A 22,433-nucleotide genomic window follows, 5' to 3' on the forward strand; every position below is an offset into this window, starting at 1 on the left:
GACTTATAATAAACACAAGAAAACTTATAAGATATTTTTGTTTATTCCAGGAATGACGTCACTTCATCTTTAAAACAGAAACTAATATTTAATAAAGAATATTGTAAGTTTCCAATTCAGATGATTCAAATTATTTTGTTCCAGGAAATAGGATATATTCCAAGTGTTTACCAGGTGTGCAAAACAAACCTGGATTGCAATCGTGTACCTTTTTAGACGTAAATGTTTCGTTATTCTTTTCTGCTAGCAAGGAGTGGTTATATGTAAGATTTCTGTGTAAATAAATCAGTTAATCACAGAGAGCGTTTCCGTCCAAACCATGACCCACAAAGGCTCACGGGTTTAAAGTTGAACAAAGATAAGAGAGTATTGCATATAACCTAGGCATATGCCCCTCAACCGAGGGTGGAGTGAAGAAGATAAATTTAGAGACAAATTAGATGTAGAAATAGGTCCAAGAAGTTAACTATTAGTGTTAACTGGGGACATGAATACTGTCTAGGCGAGAGTTCTGATGACTTCCAAGGAATGAATGGAGGAAAAGGTTTTGGAAGAAGAAACCAGGAAGGTGAAAGCTTGTTAGGATTCGCAGAAGCTATGAATTGGTTAGTCTTTAAAAAAAACGTTTGAGAAAAAGGAGTCATCGTCAAGGAACATATAAAATTGGACGAAATGAGATGTAAATTGACTGTTTCGGTTAGGACAGAAGTCGGAAAATTTATAATGGATTGTAAGGTTATTCTAAATGAATTTGTTCTAGGTGAACATAAATTAGCAGAGACAGATTTTAGGTTATAAGCAAATAAAGAAAAGAAAATACCCAGCCAGTATTAGGAGGAGCAAAACTTTGAAACTGGATGGGGAGAAGGCGAGAGTTTAAAAGTAAAATTTGAAAGAGCCAGAGAAGAGTAACAAGTAAGTGAAACTTTAGAACCAAATGAAGAGATATTGGATGTTATGAAAGAGATTGTGAGGCCAGAAGCCGCAGAGGTCTGAGGGAGGACAAGTGATAAACAGTAACAGAAAAAAGAGACATCGTGGTGGAATCAAGAGGTTCAATCACTTGTTAAGGAAAAGAATATAAACAGAAGAAGGTGGGAAGCATTATCACCATCATCATCATCATTATTATTATTATTATTATTATTATCATTATTATTAGCTAAGCTACAACCAAAGTTGGAAAAGCAGGATGCTGTAAGCACAAGGATTCCTACAGAGAAAAACAACCCAGTACGGAAAGGAAATAAGTAAATAAATAAATTACATGAAAAGTAATAAAAAATCAAAATAAGATATTTTAAGAACAGTAACAACATTAAAACAATAAAATACTTCAAGAACATTAACAACATTAAAACAATAAAATATTTAAAGAACAGCAACAACATTAAAACAGATTTTTCATATGCAAATTAGAAATAGAGACTTATGTCATCCTGTTCAACATAGAAAATTTGCTGCAAGATTGAACTTTTGAAGTTATACCTATTCAACTACCGGATTAGGGGGATCATTCCACAACTTGGTCATAGCTGGAATAATACTTCTAGAATACTGTGTAATATTGAGCCACATGATGGAGAATGCGTGACTATTAAGATTACTGTAATAGCATACCTATTGAGGAATCTAGACTGATAAAGAGGGAAACAAAGAAATTGGTAGATATTGCAAAGAAAGAAGCCAGGAGACAGTGGTATGAAATTATGGGAACACTGGAGGGAGAAAAGCTATTCTACAGAATTGCAGGAGCGACAAGTAAAGCAAGAAGAAAAGATAGGCCGGATCTAGGAGAGGTAAGAATTATCTCCTTCCCATGGAGCTGGCGACTGCACATCCCAGAGGTCTGACCTCCCTATCGAAGGAGCCCTACGGCGCTCCTTTTCTCCTTGGCTCCGCTTCACCGATGGAGCGGGGTCTAGAGATCCGGAGCCATAAGACAGCGTCCTGGAGGAATGGCGTCCCATATTTCAGTCCTCTATCCCCTCCCAACGTGGCCAATCCTGGGTAGGTGGCATCAGCCATTGGGGGAAATTCCTCCAAATAATATGGGGGAACAGAGTCCGCTGTTCCCCACGCCGGAAAAGGATCCCTCAATGGAAACCTGAATGGTGTCCTCGGTGTTTCTAAATAGGCCTCTTGCTCCCACGAGGTTAGATTGGCGCCAGGAAGCCGCTGAGCGGAGGTTAAGGTTCTCTCCCTGAGGGCAGAAGGCAGCTCCTCCACCAGCAGACGGGAAGAGAACCAGTCACAGGCGGCGGATAGTAGGACATAAAGCTGCGCCAGGGAGGGGATTGGTGACTATGGTGACCGAGTGGGTCAAGTTGTCTCTGCCACGCTATCAGCGGAAGAGCGATTCGGGCCACGTGGTTCCCACAAGGAGCTTCTGAACGGGGATGAAGGCCACCCGCTTAGAGAGCTGCACAACCATGAGGTAGACGCTCACAGCTGGGTATAACGTCCAGTAAGGTCCCAACGACCTTCTCTGAGGCCTTCCCTGGAGAGGGAGAGGACGAGATACCAGCTGAGCCGTTTGTCTTGTAAAGAGCTCGACTCCTGGCCTGAGAGGGCAAAACATGAGGTCTCGTGTCGGACAAAAAGGATACTTCCTCTACTACCGCGGGCAACACCGGCCACAGAGAAGGACCCAGCACACTGGGCACTGACGAACAGGCCGAAGAAGGATACAAACCACTGCCCTTCCTCGAGGGCGATCTGTCTCTTTTGGCCTTCTTCTTCTTCGTGGCCATTTTGGCCCACTGGGCATCACTCCAGCCCAGCCACTCATTACATGTGACGTTCGGGGAACACACACAGATTACTGTTCAAACCTGTGCAACGACGTTGCACTCACACAGATTCCATAATAGGAGATCGTAAGGAACACAAGAACTCGAGTAGCACATGCTACAAGCACAAAGGAAAACACTAACGAAATCGAGAGAGGCAGAAGTCAACCACGCATGCGTATGACTAGAGATTGAATGGCTAATGGCGACCTAGTAAGGTCGTCTGAAGCGTCCCTCTAAAACATGCTGGGGGAAAAAAAGTGAGGTCAGGGTCGCGCAGGTCGAAGGGTGTAGGCCTGTTGCGGGGGAAAACTCTGGTCCGTGGTAAGGATTCATGTTGGAACAAATCTTGATTGAGAAAGACTATTAACCACAACTATTAAAGACTGAGAAGGACTGTGTAGAACTGGAAAAAGTTTTTCCAGTAGATGGACTGATAGAAAACATCAGAGAGTGAAGTTGAAAATTCTATAAAGAAAGGAAAGTAAATAAAGCTGCAGAAAATCACAGATAACAATAGAAACTATTAAGGCATTAGGAAATATAGGAAAAGAGTGAGTGCACACACTATTGGAAAAGATCTGGGATGTAGGGGTAATGCCAAGAGACTGGGAAGATAGTAAGATGACTAAATTATATGTTAAATTGTGGGAACTAACGAGGAATACAACTTTTGAAGCCTGTATTCAAGATACTAAAAAGAATGGTAGAAGGAAGGCTGAGAGAGTTGATAGATACACGTGAGCAGCAGTTTGGCTTTGTGATAGGAAAGAGCACAGTGGATGCTATCTTTATAGTAAGATAACTCCAAGAGAAGTATCAAGGAGGAAACAAGAAAGTTTACATGAGTTTTGTGTATCTTGAAAATGAGTATGACAGAGCACACACAAGATTAGTCTATTGGATGTTAGAAGTTGGTAAAGTTCGTGAGGATGATGTATGAGGGGGAATGATCTACCTTACAAACAAAATATGAGGAGATTGGTGCATACCCTGTGGTAGTTGGTCTTCATCAGCAATCTGCTCTGATTCCATTTCTATTTCTCGGTATTAGAGACAATTTTTCATCACAATTAAAGAATACAAAGAATTTTGAGAACTGATGTCTGCTGATGATTTACTTATTAGAGCAGACACTGAAGAAGAACTACAAGAAGGATTTTAGCATGGAAAGGAGCCATAGAAAGGAAAGGATTGAAAGTGAACATTGAAAAGACAAAACTAATGATTAGTAGTAGAGCAGGACATGAAGAAATAAACATTTTAATGGAAGATGTTCCCGTCCTAAAACAGAACACTAAGTTTAACTACACAGGATCAATAATAACAGAGGAGGGAGGTACTGAGAAAGCAGTGAGGCAGATTGAAGAAGCACGGCGAAAAATGAAAGAAGTAACTGGAGTTCTTTTAGAAAATTAAATGGCATTCAGACTCAAAATGAAGATTTATAAAACAGTCATCAGAACATACTACTATATGAGGCAGAATCTTGGGCAGTTAAGAGGAAAGAGAAGGAACTGTTGGAAAGAACCGAGATAGAAATGGTGATATTGATTATTGGAATATATCACAACTGGAAAGAAGGGAAAGTCAAAATATAAGAAGATTGTGCAATATATGTAAGGTAAAGGAGAAAGCTAAGGAAGCTCGTTTGAGATATTAAAGTCATGTAATGAGAAAGGAGGTGGTGGAACCAATCAAAAGATTTAAGAACATGCCAGTGATGGGGAGGAAGAGCGTGGGGCGTCAAGGGATCAGATGGATGGATATCGTGAGGAGGGATATGGGTGGGGTGGGAAAGCGGGAACAAGATGCAGGGAATATAAATAGATGGAGAAAGTTATAGTATCGAACGGCCAACCCTGCTATGCAGAGGTACTAATAGGATCTGAAAAATAAGTAGTAGTTCATTGGTCTCAAGGTGAATTAGGCTCCCACCATTTAAAGAGAATTTTCCATTTATTTTCTTCAGCAGTTCAAACCCTAAAGAGGAAAATATTAAGATAAGAGAATTTAAGAAGTCAATGTAACCATTACAATACACATAATTGGCCAACTGACTTATGCTTTGTTATCTAAACTTCATTTTACTATTAATCACCATTACAAAATAACAATAATTTAGATCACATCCCTTCCCAAATTTGTCATCATATTTATTCCTTGCCATAGACCTTTATCAAACTTTTTATTTTTTTTTCCTCTTCGAATCATTCAATATAATGAAATGAGAGCCATGGGGGCGTGTGAACCTTCAACTTCTGGTGCGGTTTCTCATTTAGCATCTACTTTAACATCAATTTCTGTGTATTTTCTCCCCAAGTTCTTGTCTCAATTGTTATTTGAATTATAAAGATTTTGTTTTGCATTATTGTGGTTACACCGATAGAATAATAAAGCACTGCCAAGATTACGGTGTTATTAAAAGTGAAAGTGACACTATTTACCCCACCTGTTCTAAGTGCCGACTTGATATTAACCAAAAAGCATTTCGGTGTGACAGAAGGCATGTTCTATTGAAAAACAAGAAGAAAGTGAAAGAAAGGTGTGGTTTTTACGGATCCATTTTTAAGGGAACTTGGTTGGAAAAGTCTCATTTAGATTATGAATCTAATTTGTTACTTGTATATAATTATATTTGTGTTAAATCTAGTTATAAATTTATTGAAAATGAATCAAGAATTTCTCACAAAACTATAAATGATTATTGCTCGTTCATTCGTGAGGTTATTGTGCATTCAGTATTGAGTCGGAAAGGTGCAGCTCACCTTTATACTCCAACCTAAGTTAGTACACAAAGGGTTTTAGACCTGTCATATTTAATATGGCTGTGTAAGGGGAGGTCACCGGGAGGGGGGGGGGCGCCAAGCCAACACCCCTCTCCCCCTCCCCTTCTACGTAAGGATACGGCTACTAAGTTAGGTTAGGTAGTTTGACTAGGTTAGCTGATGGCCTTGTTTATTGTTAATTTTACATGTGCCGTTATTCGTATGTTAAAACGGATACTTTAATTCATTCCCCACCCAAAAACTCCGGTTTCCCACTGGGGGTCCCCCAAGATTGGAAAGGTTAACATATAGGGTTAAAATTCTGTTCCTCCTCCTCCTCAAAAAAAAAAGCTTTAGATAAAGCACTAAGTAATTCGTCAGAAAAAAATAGTATCAAAATCATTAGTGGAGGAGCTATTGTACAGAATTACCTCGCAGACATCTACATCATAAGCGCAAACATTTCTGAGCCAATGAACTTTGTGCATTCGTCATCTACTGTATATAAAGCTGATATAGCTCCGGGACTGACTCATTTGCCAACACTAAACAAGATGGCAACAAAAGTTGCCACATACATTTGGATTTTGGCGCTTACTCCAGCAACAAAATTTTATAAAAATTTTTCATTAATGATAATAATAATAATAACAATAATAATAATAATAGAAGTAGTAGTCCTCCTGTTCGTTTTTATATCTCGACCCTTTTATACTTACACAGTAGGTTGCTTTCGTTCTGGTCTACAAATAAAATGAAAGAATCGTTGGGATATCTCAATAAGAATAGGTACGTTCAAGGACATATTAGTCTCTCCTGTACTCAGCTGTAGAATTTAAGACTTAGTTCATCGAGTCAAAATTCAACAGTACATAATCTCATTACGAAAAGGTGTTTACTGCGACTACTAGTGCAATGTCCACTTGTTTGTCTTTTCAATAAACTTAAAGATTCATTAAAGTCTAATCCAAGATCGCACAAAGGAACTAGAACCACAAAAGGGAAATGTCATTTCAATATATGCATTGTTTATAAAAGATAAAAAGAAAAAAAAAACACTACGATAAATAATCAGATAAATAAAGAAAATGTTATGCTACGTTACTATATAGAGTAATTACCACCAAGCATATGATAAAGTAAAGAACTTGCCGTAAATAAATTGAGAAAATTATATTTTTTAGCAGGAAACAATAAAAAAAAAAATTCTCTGAATAGCGACAATGTATGTAATTTCCTTCTCAAAGGGAACAGAAGTTCCCAAGGTGCTGACATATGGCTGATGGGAAAAAAAATCCCTTTGGTGATTATGAGGCTCACGTTCCGGTACGCTCTTCCCTATATAGGTCATAGAACCCAAGCCTTATATTACTGGACTGACTTACGTACCGTATATCTCGTGCCCATTAGCACATACAGTGAATGGATCAGCGTGAACGTACAGAAACGGTTACTTATCAGAATCCTCGCTCAGGTCTAAAATTAATTTCACATAGTATAATCTTCATTAAAGACTTGATTAAAAAAAATTCTCATGTGCTGAGAGAGAGAGAGAGAGAGAGAGAGAGAGAGAGAGAGAGAGAGAGAGAGAGAGAGAGAGAGAGTATTTACCTAAAATCCAAGTCAAGCACGCCCCTGAGCAGAGAAAGCCCGGAGTGTCCTTCGGCGTCCGATCCTGTGTGCTGAGTAATTATTTGAACTACACAATGACCTGACTGAGCTCGCTACCGGCGTCGCCTAATAGACTAGAATTACATTCTTTGGTGTGGTGGAAGGTCTATCAAATTTATTTGCAGTTACTAAGGACAAAAAAAAAAAAAGATTTTATTTCAACTATTCAAAACGCTAATTGCAATTGCTGGGAACATATTAATATATCTGGAAATTATAAGAAAGTAGCTAAGCCAGGAAGTTGATAACATCTAGACCAGTGGTTCTCAAACTGAGGATAATTAAGCTGTACCCACTGGGGGTAACGAGGCCCTTTCTAAAGTAATAGTTCTTTGGAGTAAAGAAGTAAAATTCAGTAAGTCTATAATAATAAATAACCGAATAAATAAATGAATTAACTAATTGATAAAAAAATATATATAACGAAATAGACTAATTTCTATAATAATTATGAAAGATATACCCACAACATTCTCTTTCTTCAATCCACCTCCCCCCAAAAGTGAGCATTAATGAGCCTTTGTGGTATAAGGGAGTGAAACATCGGGAGATAATTTTATTGATAGCTACGAACCCTCATCTGTTTCCAATAAGTATTCTGCAGCTGATGACTTCATTTTGCTTCTTGGTTATTGTTAGTAGTAAGGTGTGCTATAACTTCACATAACTGAAGAGGAATGGGGAAGGAAATAATGGTAATCTATCACATCACTAACGGGGATAACTATACCAAAAACTTTCACAGGCACTGGTCTAGACAGTCCGACACACATCTATAGTTTTTTTTTTCCTATAGCTAATAAATGCAAGAGCATATTACAAACATACTCTTCATCGATACTTGATAAGCAAAAGAAATAATGCAAATACAAAATGTCAAAAGGAAATGGGAAGATTGTGAGAAATGAAAAGTTCAAGTCCCGCCACCTACCACCGCCATTGGGTGAGAATTAAATTCGTTACGTAAATGAACTCTGTCAGAGAATAGCCATCCATCCGGTTATTAGAAACAGGATGAAATGCTGACTGTCAGTGACCTTTTCACATTCTAAGGCCTTCAAGATTGTATCACGTATGGATTTTGTAAGCAAGGTTCGGTGTGGTCAAAGTACACCTCAACTAGATTTTAAATTTAGTTCATGGGAATGGAGTGGCCAGTCTCAATCAATATCACTATCATCGTCATTCTAATAAGCACACATCCTTACGAAACGAAGATTGGACTTGTCTACCTATTTTTCACAGAAGTAAACATATAGTTCCAAAATAGCAGCCTACTATATTTACCTTTCCAAAGCAGTGCCTTATTTACATAACGAGAAAAGTGGCTATTTTTTCATGGTCTGGCGTAAAAGTAACATCTACTTTGAATAAGTATCTTTACACCAATCGTAAAACTACCAAAATACCGAAAAACAATTTCTATTATAGTTTTATTCCAAAAGTTTAGACTGATTATAATAACTAATTGGTCCCCAAACACCGAATTAATTTATGCTAAATACAAAACAAATTATATTAACTTATGGAAATGAACTTACTACATCCTACACTTTAAAGAAAATGAAAAGATATGATGTAAAGAAAAAGGGCAATTTTGAGATGACTAAATTAAAAAAAAAAAATAGTTGAATTTTATTAACAATAAACATTGTTTGTATTTTTTCCACAAGACAATATACACAAGAGACTTCCCAGAAAGCCAGATATGTGGTGCATTTTACAGTAGGCTACATAAAAGACTGTCAGGAAAATCTACAAACACAGAGAGAAAGGTTTCAATAAAATTTCTTAGCTTGGAGAAAAATCTTTCATGGGAATGGTATCTTGTGAGATATCTGTTGATAGGATCCATTCTAAGTTTTTCCATCTAAAGATTCAAAACCGTAAGCATGAACTAAGCTTTGCGTTCTTAAACTGAACTATTGTAACGATTTAATACAACTATTGTTACGTAGCTAATAGCACGCAAAACCTAAAGACCATTGATAAAAGGAAAAAGAAGGAAGACAAGAATGACAAGGAAGAAAGTTATAGGAAACGATGTCAGACACTCAACCCATACGTGGATTTAAACATTTATCTTAAAAAGAGAATGTTTTTCCAATCAATCATTGGATGGAATCATACGTCATATAAAAAGCTAAACTAAGTAACGAGCGATATCGATTGAGAAAAAAATAGAGGACGAACAACCGCAAAACATCTACGGCGAATAAGAATGGTGGATAAACCATGTAAATATTCACGATGATAATTGAAGAATACATTGAAAACTAGAGACGCACTCGGTAGATCGCAGACCTCCAGGGCAGTTTATTTCTCGACCTTTGGGACCGATTTTGGACGCTTTGCTCATCCATGACCTTGACCTTTAACCTTCCAAAACTCAATCATTCCCAGCTCTTTACAAAAGTTTAAAATCCCTGCAATTTTCGACCTTGGACTCGACCTTGACCTTAGATCTTAACATGTATTAATTGGCATGGATTTTCATACACTAAAATATGAACCAAGTTAGAACTATCTGTGACAACGATGTACAAACTTATGGCTGATAGCGTGAATTGGACATTTTGCTTGACCGTGACTTTGACCTTTGACTTTGACCTTCCAAAATTTAATCATTTCCAGCTTTTTACATAACAGTTAATCCCAGCAAGTTTCATTACTCTACAATTAAAATTGTGGTCAGGAAGCTGTTCACACACACACACACACATAACCTCATTCCAACTTCGTTGGCAGAGGAAACAATCCAATGGAGAAGGAAGCATTCATGAATGAAATGATGAATTTGGGTTTTTTAAAAGATAAGTGGTGGGCCCAGCGAAGTCATACAAAGCACAAGTGCCATTTGCGGGAAACCCAGCCGTTGCATTATACAGTAAAGTAGTTGTAGAAGAACTTGGACCTCGAGAAGAAATAAAGGAAACAGGGACGGGGCAGCAGTAGAAGGATATAAAGAGAGTGCAGCAGCCATGGGACGATGGAACGCTGCAAAGATCATTTTCGTGTTGCCTACAATATATTGCGTGAGGGGCACTGACGGCACTATTTCCTTATAGAAAGAGAAGAAAGGAATAAACATTCTTACTTTCTATATCATAGCTGTAAAATTATTGGATACATCACGTAGAACATTTTGAAAAAAAAAAAAAATTCCAATAATGATATCTGAGTGGCAGTGAAAAATATATCAGTTGTCAGGCAATATTTTTTTCTTTTACAGCTAACATACTTGACACCTCTTAAAAGAGAATACAGTTATTTTTTTCAAGAGAAAGACCCAGAATTCAATCCCACGGGATGGAAACTTCTCACGACCCTCTTTTGTGATTGGCCTACGAAAAGAATTATGTACCTGGTAGTACTCGATTGAGGGTAAAAGAAAATGAGAAATAGAGCATGGGATAACTTTCCCTCTGGAGTTATGCAATCTAAGAGAAATATTTTATAATACATGCATACACACACACACACACACACACACACACATATATATATATATATATATATATATATATATATATATATATTTTATATATATATACATACATATATATATATATATATATATATATATATATATATATATATATATATATATATATATATATAGATATATATATAATTGTAATAACAAATTATATACAAAACTCTAATTAACTAACAAAATGCTAGTGTATGAAAGCCCCTGATAAAACACTATCTTTCCATTGGTCTTGCACAATGGCTTAAATGGGAATATAATGGGAGGTTTGTCGAAAACAACATTTTCCCAAAGATAACTGGTATACAACAACGGTTCTTACGATAAACGGTTGTCCATGATTCATCATCATATTCTCCTCCTACGCCTGTTGAAGCAAAGGGCCTCGGTTAGATTTCGCTAGTCGTCTTTATCTTCAGCTTTTAATTCAATACTTCTCCATTCATCATCTACTTCACGCTTCATAGTCCTCAGCCATGTAGGTCTGGGTTTTCCAACTCTTCTAGTGCCTTGTAGAGCCCAGCTGCACTATTGGTGAAGAAATCACTCTTGGGGAGAGCGAAGAGCATGCCCAAACCATCTCCATCATGATGATCTCATCCACATATGGCACTCGAGTAATCTCTCTTATAGTGACATTTCTAATCCTGTCCTGTCATTCAACTCCCAATATTCTTCTGATGGCTTTGTTCTCAAATCTACTAAATCTATTGGAGATTGTTTCATTGTCATACCATTACTCATGTCCATAGAGTAACACTGCTCTCACTAAAATGATATATAGTCTGATTTTTATATGTAATATCAGGCGATTTGATTTCCAAATTTTACTTAACCTAGCCATTGTCTGATTTGCCTTTTCAAATCTTTCACTAAACTCTAATTCTCAAGACACTGTATTAAATACGGAGATGATAGTTCCTAAATACTTAAATGATTCTACCCCATTAATCCTTTCTCCTTCCAATGATATTTCATCTTCCATTATATACTCCGTTCTCTGTCTTTCTCCTATTTATCTTCAGCCCAACCTCGTGTGATATTTCATGCATTCTGATAAGCCAGCATTGCAAATCCTGTGGTGTTCTGCTAATAAGGACATCCTCATCAGCATACTCTATGTCTGCTAAATTCCTATCACCAATCCTATCCAATCCTTCCCCACCATCTCCAACTGTTCTACTCATTACAAAATCCATGAGGAGGATAAACAACATAGGTGACAACACTTTCCCTTGTACTACTCCTCTGTTCACTGGGAATTCATTTGATAAGACTCAATTAACATTAACTTTGCACTTGCTATACTCACAAACAGACTTAATGAAATCTACATATCTTAGAGGAATTCCATAATAACGCCGGACTCTCCATAAAATTGGCCAGTGTACACTTTCAAAGGCTTTTTCATAGTCCAGGAATGCCATCAAAAGGGGATTTCTATATTCTACGCAATGCTGTACAACATGTATCGAAATTAAAATTTGGTCAGTGCAACTTCTACCTTTTCTAAATTTTGTTTGTTCATCTCTCAGCTTTTCATCAATCTTTCATCAATCCATAATTCCCATAAAAGAATCAATTTCTTATATAAAATTTTGAATAAAATATACTGTATATACATACATACATACATACATACATACACACACACACACACACACACACATATATATATATATATATATATATATATATATATATATATACATATATATATATATATATATATATATATATATATATATATATATATATATATGTGTGTGTGTGTGTGTGTTTGTATAAATAAATTCTTTTCCTCTTTTTCTTTCACTATATGCCATTTTTCTGTGATATTGGAACCACTGGAAGTGTAAAACCTTTCGGTTTCTCAGCCAGTGACTGTAAAGGTAAACATTTACACCTATAGATGAAGACCTGAGCATTAGGCCAGAACCAATTCCCGAAACTATCGATTGGGATCAGATAAAACAATAATGTTACTTGTTACCTATATATATATATATATATATATATATATATATATATATATATATATATATATATATATATATATATATATATAGCCACGAAAGGAATAATTAAAAGACTTGATTGAAGTTAGTATTTTCGTCCATTAGGGACATCAACAGACTCAACAATAAGAAAACATACACAAAGGCATCGCATTTATACAGGAGAAGGGGATCCCACAGCTGTTAGTTTCTTGATAATTCCAGAAAAGTCAGATTTTAGATAAAAGAATAATACCAGATTTACGGAAACAGACCAGGGCTTAGATTCATATTCTGACATTTGATACATGAGATTAAAAAGGATTCAACACTATTCCTTTGGGTATAGGCATTTACCTGGGTTATATTACTCGTCTCTCGCCTGCCAATTCTATGACTAAATCCTAACTAGTGGCAGGACTAGGTATTATTAAAAGAACCCCTAAAGACAGCCACCTTATGCTGTTTTATTCTGACTGAAATACCTTTGGATGTTTGGCCGACACAGAACAAGTTACAATCGGAAAAAGGAAGACTATATACTATATTGTTATCATTACCAGAATTTTTCTTAATCAACTTTTTTTTAAAGTACAATTATCTTTAAACACTACCCTAATCCTTGTCATCTTTAGTAATGCCATCCCACATGAACTTCAACTTCAGTAGATTTGCAGTAGATCATCACAAGGGGTATGAGAGGCCATGGATCAATTGAAATACCTGTTGGCTCATGGAGTCAGGTATTCACAGGTATGGCCTACCAGTACTGACATTACAGAGGGTGGTGTTGGAGTAATCGAGGGTGATGTCTTCTCAGTGGAGAAGCAGGGTGTCCTGCAGGTTTGGTAATAACGAGTTCTTTCCTTGGGCTTCTGGCAAACCCTTTTAATCCAATCACAGGTGTATGGCGGCCAACATATTTCTTTAAAGAGCGTCGTCAACACTATCCAGTTAATAAGGGATGTGTTGAATGGTACAGTGGTAATCAGAAATGGTAAAGAGATGTTGGCGATGATGGGCGGACCAGGCATTGGACTCTTGAGAGACATCCACAAGGGACATGTGGTCCGTGTAAATAACGAAAGATGTGCCCTCTAAGAAGTAGCTGAAGTGACAGACAGCCAAATACACCACCATTAGTTTGCAGTCAAAGATAGTGTAGCTGGATTCTGCCATGGTAGGTTTTCTACTGAAGAAGGCCATTGAGCAGGGCAATCTGGTGATCATTTGTTCGAGTAACGCCCCGGCAGCGACATCACTTGCATCAGCGAAGAGTAGGAGGGGTGCAATTAGCCTAGGAAAGGTATTACCCATAACAGTTGATTGGGTTTTCTTTGCATTGAAGAAGGCTGCCTCCTGAAGGGGGCCCCACTTCAAGTTTTTTGGCTTGTCTTCAAGGAGTCATAGAGGGGGGTCGAGAGTGGCTGCAGTGGCTGGCAAGAGCTGATGATAGTAGTTCACCATACCCAAGAACTCCTGTAGTGCTTTGATAGTAGAGGTCAAGGGGAATTTCTGTACTCCTGATAACTTTTCAGGGAGGGATGAACACCCTCTGAAGTGATGAGATGACCCAAGAATGACACTTCCTCGGGATCAAAGGTATATTTGCCGTACCTGATCCCAAGGTCATTTTGCTAGTGGTGGTCGATGATGAAGCGTAGGTGGTGTAAGTGGTTCTCTTTGGAGTGGAGGAATACTATTGTCATTTATGTAACATACACAAAAGGGGAGGCCTCCTAAGATGCCATCCATGATTGTTAAAATGTGGCTCCTTCATTATGAAGGCTAAAGCAGGATTAATTGGAGTTATATGTGCCAAAAAGAGTAGTGATAGCAGTCTTAGGGATGTCTTCTGATTTCATGGGCACCTGATAATACCCTTTCAGGAGGTCCAGGGTTGGAAATACTTAGTGCAGTAAAGGTAGGTGGTGACCTCAGTGAAGTTGGAGAGGAGATAGTAAACTGGATATGTGTCTATGTTAAGATGCCTGTAAACCATCTAAGTGTGTAGGTATCCATCCTTTTTCACAACGATAAGTAGGGGCGATGACCATAGGCTTGAGGGCTTGGAACAAAGCACTATTTCTTCCTTTTCAATAATTGTGCATTTATCAGCTGTTAAATGGTCTGGTACCAAAATTCTGAATCTTGCGAATAATGGTAGCCTCATCATTTTGATACTGTGTAGATACCGTGCTTGGCGGGAAACCTGTGGGAGGGGATAGTGAACTGGATATGCGTATATGATAAGATGCCTGTAAACCCTTCGAGTGTGTAGGGATCCATCCTTTTTCCCGACGATCAGCAGGGGCGATGACCATGGACTTGAGGCCTTTGGACAAAGCACTATTTCTTCCTTTTCAATAAATGTGCATTTAGCAGCTGCTAAATGGTCTGGTATAAAAACATCTGAATCTTGCTAACAATGGGAGCCTCATTATCTTGACAATGTGATAGATACGATGCTTGGCGGGAACCATAGGCATCCAGCAATTGTCAGGATGTAAAGTGAGGAGGTAGGTGTAGGCGTCCGTGGGTGTGCTGATATGGAGAGCAAGGCCGGATGGAGCAGGTAATCAAGGTGTAGACGAATGAGAGCTAGCGTTGACTAAGCGTCAATGTGCAACATCGACCAGGAGGTGGAAATGGACCACAAAATCTGCACCGATGAGAGGCAGTGTAATGTCGTTATCTCGTAACCATGGGTGGGGATAGCATATCCACTGGCAGCCACCAGGCAAATGTCAAAAGTCTTGGAATGATGGGTCGAGCGTTTGAGAGGAAACGGGGCAGGAGAGAACGACAGGCACCAATATCTACCAAAAGGTGCACATTAGATTCTGAATCATGCAAAAACAAGAGATTAGGTAATGGGGAGGCCATAGACACATGTGATGGCCTACTTATACGTTTTTTTACCATTGACATCTGGTAACACATTTCTTAGCAGCAGCAGCAGCCTCGAATCAAGTGGTAGTTCCACAACTGATAGGAATCACCCAGTAGCTGTTGAAGGCGTTGGCTGTTGCGCAGGTGTAGAAAAGTATAGGTAGGTGGCGAGTGGCTTTGCTGCTCCCCAGGTTTGTCACGAGTTGGGCGTTAATGTCCTACCACATTCACCTTGTGTCAATCAGTGTTGTATGATTAGTTCCTTCATCAGGAGTGGAGTTGTTGATGGAGTTCTAGATGGTGGAGAATTGGTTGTTCACGAAAGCATCAACTCTGGTCATCAAGTCTGAAATGGGCAAGGTGTCTACATCTGGGAGGGTAGCTCGCACCAGTTCCAATAGGCGTTGTACTAAGTAGGTTCACTTCATTAGGAGAAATTCGTCTGCAGCAGCCTAAAGGCAAGCAATACTGATCATTTCCCGGAAAGCCATCAATACCTTTTGATCCCCCAATGGTTGTTGAGAGAGCTGGAAAATCTTGGCTACACAGGCGGCTAACTACAGTGAGTACTGCTCCAGGAGGAATGATTTGAGGGCATCATACTCTATGCTGGCAAAGCCTGTTGGAGATTTCTGGGAAGGTGTTATCTGGGATCGCAGCCGGGATGTAGCTAGATTGGGTGCTTGAGTGGGTCTGCCCTTGATGCAAAACTGAATCGCAGCATGCTGAAACCAGGTAAAATCTTATTACATCAGTAAATTTTTACGCTGAGTTCAATAACGATTGTAGTATCGAAGAAAACTTTGATAGGGCATCCTTCTTTATCTATATGTACGTTGCTGGCTGCAAGTGCATTACACTTCTTCAAATGAAAGGCAAGGTTCCTATCAATCAAGCCAGTATAGGCACTAAAAGAAGTCGGAACCCAAAGTATATGCTAATTGCATTTAAGGATTTACTAGGTGAGAGACCTCTGTCTTACATACCAACCAATTTTACCCAACTTCCCTATCCACCAGCTGACCCAATTGATAGGATTTAATTTGAATTACCCATAATGCATCATTATAAAACTTGTTGGCATATAAGACAGTGGATGTTTAAATATGGTTAGGACTTGGGTTTTGACATCTTTAGAGCCTCTGTTGGTATGAATGGAAGCTACCTTGGCTTTCATTTGAAGAGACTAGGGTTTGATCCCAACGTCAAGTAGGAATTTATTTCTATTGGACACAACATTGCATTGTTTTTAATCACGTCATTACTATGCAGTATGGTGTAATAATCCTTAAATTTAATTAGAGTAAGTTTAAATATTGCATTTTCTATTTAATTTAGAGCTTGTCGTTCACGAAATCTATGGAATATTTGATATCTAAATGCAAAAACATTGTATATATGAAAGAGGTATTCTCAAACCATCAAGCGACTACTTAAGAACTGATAAAACTCTTGATTCCTTGTATGTGGAGTTATTATTGAATGCTAGAATTGCACCTTATTCTATCCCATGATGAAAGGAAAATGACAAGATAAATCAAAATATATAAAAAATAACTTCCTGGCAGTACGGAAGTAACTTGGTCAACAGGTTACCAATCAAGAAACACTGCGCAATGAACAGCTTCTCAAGCGCCATCTTAAAGACTCAGTAGCAAGTTAAGTGTACAGCTCGGAAGGAAAACTTCATGTCAGTGCTTGCTCATTTTGAATTTCCAGATCAGTGAACAAACCCCTAAAGTCCAACCATTTAAGAAAAGCTAGGAAGACGGTCATAGCTAATATTGGTCGTCTCTTCTCAATTCGGTCGGGCTAAAAATAAAAGTGGGCCACTGGGTCAACAACTGTCAAAGGTGTGAAAAGGGGCGTGGACAACGGGAGCAGTCTCTCTCTCTCACTACCTGGCTGAAGTTTCGCTGCATCACGCCCACCACCCAACAGCTAGCATGTTCACGCCCGTTTATTAGATGGGCGCGCACATATTGAGAATATTGCGCTTTACAATGCGACTTCTCGCTATTTCTTCTCCAGTTACTTTTACACTGAGATTCATCATTATGGCAGTTAATGATTCGCTTTCATAAATACACGATTTTTCACATCATCGATTCTCGAAGGAAATTTCCAGAGTTTTTTTTTTTTTTTCTTTTTTTCGAGAACCACTTCGGGTACATAACCTATAATATTATTATATTTCTCAATCAACCATAAGTTTAGTATCATAAATAATACTGTTACAAAGAAGTACTGTGCTTTGTAACAGTAATTTTGGCTTTTTAATCTTCATCTAATTCTAAAGGCTACTTAATATTCCAAATCGAAGGGATTTATCAAAGCATAAAAGGTAACGAGAGCATAGAAATCTTTTCATTCTAATACGGTCGTATTCAGTTTTCTAAAATACAGAGTAAAGAATTTATGTACAATTTCCCTTTTTCTTTTCTTTTTTTTCTTTTTTTTTTCTTTTGTAATTACTCTTGACGATAAAGTGTATTGTTCAACCGCTATTTATAAGGATGCAAAACAATACTTAGGGACGAAACAAAACTTCTTGCTGAAAGAAAACAGAATGATTTAGCAACAGCCTCTTAAACGGAAAACAAAACTCTATTAATTGTAATAAAGAGAAATCCTCATTACAAGATATGCATAACAACACCTTATTCAGACATGATCTACATTCGTATGCGAACACCCTTATTAGAATTGGTATATAGGATGATATTAAATGAATCATCCTATTTAATGTTAACCTGTGACTTTGGCATTTCCTTATTCATATAAAAGTCTCTAGTTTAGCAATACGTAAAGAATCTTACATTAGCTTCATTATGAACCGGAAATGCCATATTACATGAGACTTACATCAGCCCTCAAGTGTAGGTGATGATTAAGAGTGGACAACATAAAATGTAGCACTGCTTTTAAACTGGTATATCATCAACAAGTGAAGTATTTTGGCATTGCAATTCTAAGACAAAACGTTTTATTACAGATTGTAATGTAATTGTTAACTACTCAAACAAGTTTCAGGCATAGGAGAGCACAACATGAAAAATCTACCATTTTCAATAATTGACTTGTCTGAATTTTCTCCTTTTGGTCTAAGCAAAAAAATAAACAAATAAACAAAAAATAAAAAAAAAATTGGAAAAGGACGTATAAAGAACGTGTCAGCAATGAAAATCACAAAATAAAATATGTTATAAATCAATCACGAGAGGGAAAAGAGCATCGGGAAAAAAGATTATTAATGAATGACCTAGGACTATGAATGAGCCACACCAATGAATAGTAGAGAAAGTAACAATTGTACCTTAAAAGGACGAATGAATCAATATCACGTAAACAACAAAAGCTGGCTTTACCTGAAGGTCAACATAAAGAAAATCTAAGCTAATAAATAGGTCCGGACATAAAATGGTATTGGAATAACTATCTATTAGAAAATAAAAACGATTTACAATAGAAATATTATTCATTAAAAAAAAAAAACTATTGGTGAGAAAATTAAAACTATATACAAGAAAAGTAAACAATTATTACTTAGAAAAGGCATCCTATCTATCAAAAAAATCTTTTTACTATAAAAATAGCAATTATTTGCTAGAAAAGGAAAGTGTAGGAGGTAGACTGACATTCTCTTTTTGATGCAAAGGAGCACGAGTAACTTAACTTATGATGGAATAACTTTGTATTCCCTGTGGCAACTTCGTTTGCAAGTACATGGCTATTTGGGCTTGTTGCATGGATTGTGAACGCATCACAAATAGCATTAACATTATGTGGTTACAGTCAAGGTCTGTAGGAAGTGAGCTCGAGTCAGGTCTTATGAATATTGTACTTGTATACTGTAGTCAGTTAGTTACCCGGACATTTCGTCCATTGCTTTCATCTGCGCTTCTTTCCCAAGGCTTCACATCCAATATGAAGCGGTTGTCTTCTATATGATTTCTGGTTTTTCGATAGTAAGGTAAAAGCTGCTGTTCTAGATTCTGCTCTGGGTGATAGTTCTTTCATTCGTGTAATACAGTCAGTGGTTGTACTATTGTTGGCTACTTTTTATGTTTTCTTTTCTGAGAATCCCAGGTGTACTTAGACTATGGCCTGTTTACCAACGTTTACGCTATTTGAATTGGAAAGCTCTCCTTAAAAAGTAACTCTAACCTGCGTATAGTTTTTCTTTTTCGAAAAGACAGGGTTTACTTTGTTGTATAGTCTTCAATACTCTGGTAAATCTTTATTTCATTTTCTGATAAGAGTTTTTGTTTTCTGGTAAACAGTTTTTCCTTATATAATAAAGTTTTTCTTTTTCGTGTACACTGGTTTTTACTCGTTAAAAATTCAATTTTCGTGTACATTTTTCCCTTTCTCGTAAATATAAATTATTTTCTCTTTTCTACTGAATATGTAGGTTCGAGTCCTTGGCTGGGTAGAAATATTTTCCTATGGGGAGGAGATCCCATGGTAGAGCAGGGAAATATATATTAAAGGGTATTTGTGGCTTATTTGAAAAATTATAAATCACAAATGTTAGTGATAAAATTTTCACACATACACATCCATATATATATATATATATATATATATATATATATATATATATATATATATATATATATATATACTGCGTATACATACATGCATACATACATACATACGTACATACATACACACACACATATATATATATATATATATATATATATATATATATATACATATATGTATGTATGTATGTATATATATATATATGGGTGTGTATATGAGATAATTTCATCAATAACATTAGTGATTTATAATTTATATATATATATATATATATATAAATATATATATATATATATATATATATATATATATATATATATATATATATATATACTGCGTATACATACATGCATACATACATACATACGTACATATATATATATATATATATATATATATATATATATATATATATATATATATGGGTGTGTATATGTGATAATTTCATCACTAACATTCGTGATTTATAATTTTTCAAATAAGCCACAAGTGCCCTTTAATATCTATTTTGCTGCTCTACCATGGGATCTCCTCCCCATAGGAAAATTACTTCTACGCAGCCGAGGGCTCGAACCTATGACCGATAGAAAAGAGGATAAACTTTAGACTGTTTAGACCACTCAGCTGTAAATAGAGAGAAGAGTTGATTCAGACTCTGCTGAATTTAATCCCGTCGAGTTCAGGATTTATACTTAAGATCAAAATCAACCGATCTCCACCATTACTGCTTATTGGCCTTTTTATGATAATTCTATCACGAACAATCGTGATTTATGGTCTGCAAGATTCCTCTTGAAGTCAAAGGTGGGACCTAGACTCTGACTTCACGGGTTCCAGTCCTAGCTGGTAGCTCGACCCTCTCAGAAGTCGAGGCGTACGTATTACGGATCAACTCACTAAGTCCAAAGGAGATTGTGTTCTAGAACCCTCTTTCTGGGCTCTGAGAATGCTAAGGAAGAGTCGCTGACACTCAAGTCTGAGGTGTCGGGTCTTCTTCGGACAGCAGCACAGAGCCCTCAAGAGACACTAAAGCATCTCTTCTCTGTGCCACTCGACAATTCACGTACAGAGGAGATGGAGAAGGGCTAGAACCTGGGGTCTTGCCCTGACAGGTTCCGAGCTTGGCCATGTGTCCTGGCACCAAATTAAGTAGCTCTTTCCATCTCTCAGAGTGGGAGACTAAGGCAGAGACCAAATAACTCACCAAAACATGGACTGGATAAAAATATTTGGAAGAAAGAAGAAATTTTCATTTTTTTTTTTCTGAAAACAAAAAATCGTTCTGTGGCTTAGTAACTATATAGACCCAGAGTCAATACAGATAGGGTCTGTTCAAGAGGCTGAGCTTAATCTGTTGTTCACCACCTAAAAAATCATATACGAAAAGCATAAAGATTAAAAAAAGAAATTGTCTGCGTCCTGCCATTTTCTTTGTTACATCTGCAAAATGATTTCAGCAGTTATTATCAGTTCTTAGGATATGTTCATGTTTCGGTTTGTTTGTTTTTAACTTTACGCTAAATCTATTCTACTGTTTTTTCTTTTTTTAACCAGCAACTAAAGCTGTTGTCGCTGGTTTAGGTTTAACGATATAAAATACAGTAAAACAGCTCGTAAATGATGAAACTAGTAGGCCTAATTATTTTAAGAAGAAAGATAAATCTGGCTTTAGGGTAAAAAAAAAAATACCTTTTGAGAGTGGATTGCAGCCTCGAGAAACCTAAACCCTATGAATCATTACCAGAGATCTTGGTAATCATTTCCATAATCACACCCTCACATGACTTAATGTATGCGTTTCCGTTTGCATTTGTGGATCTTGCAGTCGTCATTAAACATGTATAACGTTAGTAAGACGTATTGCACAACACATTGTAAGTTAAATTATAAACATACCATGTCTATTATTTGGTTTGGATACCAACGACTAACCGTTTTCTGGTCGATAGAAAATAATATAATTTGTTCAGAGAAGCTGGATGTTGCATAAGCCATAAGGTATGCGTCCTCTGAGTGTCTATTTAACTGGTTTACAATACATTTCAATGCAGCATTTATTGCAAGCACGACATACGGAGAATGTATTGGTGTTTTCTTCTTAGTTTAATGTGGTTCCCAAGATAATTCATGAATTTCTGTACACAGCAAACATACAGCATATCGAGGTAGAGATAGAAAATTGATTCAGCATTCAAGTTAGGTCAGTTTCAATAAGAACAGGTAGCAACACAAGAGGCACTTGTACTAATACGCAACATATTTTCACATA

At 37.1% G+C, this 22,433-nt stretch overlaps 1 protein-coding gene across 2 annotated transcripts in view; it reads right to left on the reverse strand.

Moving 5' to 3' along the window:
* Window positions 1–22,433, reverse strand: part of pip (heparan sulfate 2-O-sulfotransferase pipe) — a 100,329-nt gene that overhangs the window by 71,059 nt on the left and 6,837 nt on the right. Inside the window, exon 1 of one of the 2 annotated variants that reach the window (XM_068372362.1) lies at window positions 7,172–7,209. The exons of the other annotated variant lie outside the window; for it this stretch is intronic. The gene's annotated coding sequence lies outside the window, so the exon portion shown is untranslated. Of the gene's footprint in view, window positions 1–7,171; window positions 7,210–22,433 lie in introns of those variants that run through there. 2 annotated transcript variants of the gene reach the window in all.

Source organism: Palaemon carinicauda, chromosome 4 (assembly GCF_036898095.1).
Source record: "Palaemon carinicauda isolate YSFRI2023 chromosome 4, ASM3689809v2, whole genome shotgun sequence".
NCBI classification, from domain to species: domain Eukaryota; kingdom Metazoa; phylum Arthropoda; class Malacostraca; order Decapoda; family Palaemonidae; genus Palaemon; species Palaemon carinicauda.